This window comes from Apium graveolens, chromosome 8 (assembly GCF_009905375.1).
Source record: "Apium graveolens cultivar Ventura chromosome 8, ASM990537v1, whole genome shotgun sequence".
Lineage (NCBI taxonomy): Eukaryota > Viridiplantae > Streptophyta > Magnoliopsida > Apiales > Apiaceae > Apium > Apium graveolens.
The window spans coordinates 58,901,093-58,906,283 of NC_133654.1; the positions used below are offsets into that span (position 1 = coordinate 58,901,093).

The 5,191-nt window shown below is 35.6% G+C and overlaps 1 non-coding gene across 1 annotated transcript; it reads right to left on the reverse strand.

The window, feature by feature from the left end:
* Window positions 1-610: 610 nt before the first annotated feature.
* On the reverse strand, window positions 611-717 carry LOC141681133 (small nucleolar RNA R71). The gene has a single exon (XR_012558575.1). It is a non-coding gene; the product is annotated as a small nucleolar RNA R71 (small nucleolar RNA).
* Between the last annotated feature and the right edge of the window lie 4,474 nt (window positions 718-5,191).

The window sequence follows — 5,191 nt, forward strand, 5'->3', positions numbered from 1 at the left end:
TTTGTGCGAACAAGTTTTTGGCGCTGCTTTCGGGGATCGGTGTTAAATTTAGTTTATGTGTTTGTCATCAGTGGTCGTTAAAGTTCACTGACTCAAATTATTTTTCTTACAAAGGTACGTTGTTTGTGTATTTCAGGTATTCGATCGAGCGTGTATGCGAACACGTTTTTAATCTCGTAAGGACAAACTAGAAGAAGTAGAAAAGGAAGTGATCATTGCAATGGGAGAATCAGCAGCAGAAACGAAAGCATTGAAGGATTATTCTCAACCGAAAATCAATGACATTCATTCTAGCATTGTAAGACCAGCCATTACAGCTAATACCTTTGAAATCAAGCCGAGAATGATTCAAATGGTACAAAATTCAGTCCATTTTGGGGGTTCTCCAACGATATATCCCAATATGTACATTAGGGATATCATCGAGATCTGCGACACCTTCAAGTTCAACGGTGTTTCGGAAGATGCTGTGAAACTGAGACTTTTCCCATTTTCTCTGAGGGATAAAGTTAAGAGTTGGTTGCACTCTCTACCACCAGGTTCCATTGTGACATGGGAGGATCTTGCTCAGAAATTTCTTACTAATTTCTTCGCTATGGCAAAAACAGCTGCAATCAGGAATGCACTTACTCAATTTGTACAGTAGTCGGGAGAATCTTTCTGTGAAGCTTGGGAGCGCTACAAGGAGATGCTTAGGAGGTTTCCTCATTATGGAATGCCTGATTGGATGGTAATCAATTGCTTCTATAATGGTTTGGGAGCACGGTCAAGACCCATGCTCGATGTAACATCAGGTGGAGACTTATGGGCTAAGAGCTATGAGGAAGCTAATGAGCTAATTGAAATGATGGCTTCTAATGAATATCAAAACCCAAGTCAGAGACTGCCACAAGGAAAGGTAGCAGGAATTCTGGAGGTGGATACATCTAAGACTATAGCTGCTCAGCTAAAGGCGTTAACTATGAAAGTGAATTCTCTGACTAACTATGGAGTTTATTATATAACAAGTGTTTGTGAGCTTTGTGCAGGTGCAAATGCAACGGATCAATGTGCTATATCTAGTGATTCAGCACAGTTTGTGAGCAATTTTCAGAGATCACAGTGTAAGGTCCCGTAAGAGGGCTATTTTAAGCTAGAAGGGGGGTTGAATAGCTTAATTACCAATTTAAAAATTGTTGTGGCATTTTATAAATATTTTATCCCTTTTTAAAACTTTACCGAGTGGTTATGCAGTTTATATGTGTGGAAGATAAAGTGCAAGGAAAGAAAATACCACACGGTAATTTTATCCTGGTTCGCGATGGCGCAACCTCTAATAGATTCGCTCACCCCTACTCCAGTCCCCGAGCTCCTCTCCCGGACTCGGGATTTTTCCTTATAATAAACTCGCTCCTTTAGTAGGCGGAGAAGCCTTTACACCCTTTACAAGTATTTATCTTGGTGCGTAAAACAAGGGTCACCACCTAAAAATAAATGTATTACCTACACAAATTATCTTAGAAAATAACTCCCCGCTATTTCTTCAAAGTTCTTGTAGAGCCTTTGTGTGGACTTGGCTTCCTTAGCTTTTGCCGGTCTTGGATCTTGGTGATCTGGTCTTGGGTCTTTCCTCTTCTTCACGGTGCGAAGACTACTAACTCCCCGTTAGTACGTCTAGGACTTGGGTCTTAGAACGAGAATCACCTCACGTCACTTCACCTCACTACAAAACTAACAAGACAATCCACGAAACAAAAAAAGTAGGAAAAGATTTGTTTTGAACTAGTATGTTACTGTACTAGCCCATAAGTAGTATAATATCCAAATAAGAATATTAAAACTAATTAGTTATACTTGACTTCAAATAATACAAGATGGTCAAGTATATTTATAATTACTCCTTTATAGATTTAATAAAGTTGGGAGTAATATGAAAAGTCCCTTTTTATATTAAGCACTTATGGCTTATGACTTCTTTAGTATTCTTCTTCTTTCGATTAAATTATTTATGGATCAAAGAATACTTTAAATACAACCTCGGAGTTGTAATTTTACCTTTAAGTATATCAACTTAAGGTTTTAAGGTATACATGTATTTTGACGATTATAAGGTCGCAGTATACTCTTTTAACTTCAAGCACGTTTATGAGATTTATGAGTCTTAGCCAAGATCCAATTAAATAAGTACAAGTAATTGGCTTAAGATTGTGCTTTCAAAGTTTGGACGTATAATTACAAGTATTTTATAGATATTGTAGTATAACCCCACGGAACACTAAAGATGTTAGAAGGGGCTTATACGATCTGACTCGTAATTATTTATATTCACGATATGTGTTAGCCAAGATCCAATTAAATAGCATAAATTAATTGGCTAACTCGTGGATTTGATTCGTCCTTAATTTTAACGGATGATTACGAAGTAGTTTATATGGAACAAGCTATAATTCTCCGGAACACTAAAGATGATAGAAGGGATTACACTTTTACTTCATAATATTTTATATGTACGTTATTAGTTAGACAAGATCCAATTAAAGAGCGTTAAGCAATTGTCTAACTCGTACGATCCGTTTTAAGATTTGAAAAATTATGAAGTGTTTATATGAGACAAGTAATAATCCCCCGGAATACTAAAAATGATAGAAGGGATTACACTTTTACTTCGTAATTATTTTATGAGCACGAATGAGTGTTAGCCAAGATCCAATTAAAGTGCAAGAAATAATTGGCTAACTCGTACTTGTGTCAAATATAATCTCCCGTTGGAGATAAAGTACTTTTCTTTTTAGATCTTCTCGTTGGAATGATTTTTTACGAAGATCAAGTACTTATTCGAATTCCGAGTTCGAATCTAAGTTCTCCCCGAGAACTTCCTTTATAAGAGAGCTTGTATTAGAGCTTAAGATAAAGTAGAGAAGTTAAGTACAAAGCTTAAATACAAAGAACTCAAATAAGAAGCTAAAACTAACCACTTTTGAAAAATGGTCGGAAAAGTTCGCCGGAGGTTCGGCCGGATTTTGGCTATTGGACGAACTTGGGCAGCCCTTCAGGAGGCCGGGAAGTGGTAGTGGATGAGCTCACTTGGTGGGATAAAGCTTGGTTGGGTGAAGCTAAGCTTGGATTTCAAAAACCTTGTATATATGTAAGTATATAGAAGAGAGAGAAGGTTTTTGAGAAGAAGTGTGTGTATAGAAATTGAAAGAGATGAAGAGAAGCACTTCTTGAAAAAATCCCAGCAATTTTGTGGCTTTTTAGCTTGAAGAAAATGGGTTGGGGTGGGGTTTTATTTATAGGAGGAGTTGGGTGGATTGAATGGTTGAGATTTGAGATGGAATGAATGGTGGATGGAGTGTATCACATGGATTGATGACATGGCAAGTAAGTTGTGTTTCTTTGCAAGTGGGAAGGAAGCACAAGCTAGTATCCATTCAAATCTCATCCGATATATATATATATATATATATATATATATATATTAAATATATATTTTCCTTTTCTTTTACTCATTCTTTAATTACTTTAATTAAGGATTAAGCACCATTAATTATGATCACCCCAAAAACTCCTAAGTAAATATCATAAAAAATATGATAATTACCTAAATATTATAAAATGATGTCCTGCAAGTTTTGGTCAACTTTAGTCAATGGTAGCTAGGTCAAACTTGGTCAACTGTGGGACCAACTGCCTCGATTTTTGTGCCCGGACAAAAATTCTCTAAATGATACTAAATTTTTACCATACATATAAAATACCATTTGAATGATCCATACCAAATTTCAAGTCATTCTAACATGTGGAAGTATTTTATCTAAAATTGGAACTGTTCTGTCAGTCTTTCTTCTGAATAAAAATATCGTTGGTCTTGAAATAAAGGAGATGGATCTTTTGACCAAAGTTTTGACTTGTATAAATACTTAAAATATATTTCTTAATATATAAAATATATTTGAGTGGTGGGAAATATTTTTGAGTAATTTTGAATAATTTTCTCCGAGAAATACTGATTTTACAAAACGGGAGAAAATTACTTTACGAACACACAGATGGGGTGTAAAAATGGACATTAATACTTCAACCATGAATATTAATAAACTTTGAGTAAAAACTCTTTTGAAGGATGTAAAAAGTATTTAGGAGCGAAGAGTAAAACATTTTTGATATAGCACGAGATTTCTAAAGAGTATTTCTGCAATATTCCTTATTCGAGCTTGTTGCCATATTCCTGTTGCAACACAGATCTAAGAAATATCATATCTTGATGTTTCTTCTTTGATCATATTGCCTTAGAGATATATTCCATAAGGATATAGTTTTGATCTTTTGCAAGAATGGAATATCTCTTTTATTTGTTTAAAAGACATGATTTTTTTTTGCTAGTTTGACTTTTTGACTTTGATTTGGATCAATTAAATTCATGTCCTAATGGAGAAGATCTACGTGTTCTTAATTTTATGTTTAATCATACAAATACCAAAATAAATAATATATCGAAGATATCCTTTCACACAGCAACCAGTTCCTGCCACTTATCATCCTAACAACTGAAACCATCATAATTTCAGCTGGAGCAATAATCAGAGTGGTATGCAACATCCATAACAGCCTTATTAGCAGTTTGGAGCCAAGCCATTCAACCCTTCCAGTTTGCAACAACAGTATGCACCAAGGCAACAATTTGAGCCACCGGTATTGCAACAATAATCTCATGGAAGTGCCGATCAATCTGTTAATGAAAAATCTGAATTGCAGAAATTGAGGCTAATGTGTAAAAGCCAAGCGGTTTCAATCAAAACTTTGGAGAATCAAATAGGACAAATTGTTAATGGGCTGCTAAATCGACCACAAAGAACTCTTTCTAGTGATATGGAAGCTAACCCAGGAAAGAGGGAAGTCAAAGAACAATTGAAAGCAATCAATTTAAGGTCTGCAAAGGTTGCTAACCATCACAAATCAAATTATAAAAATTTTTGACAAAAGCCAAGCGCGCTCGCGCCCTACCCAAGCGCGCCCGCACCTGCCCCTCTATCAGAAACTATAAATTTTGATGATACAACTGATCAGAAGGATGGAGAAGCGAAAACGAAGAAAAATTATGGTGAACACACTATTCATGAGCAAAATATATGAGATAAACAGGTCTATCCGCCTCCTCCATATCCTAAAAGACTTCAGACGCAGAAGTTCGACAAGCAATTTGCCAAGTTTC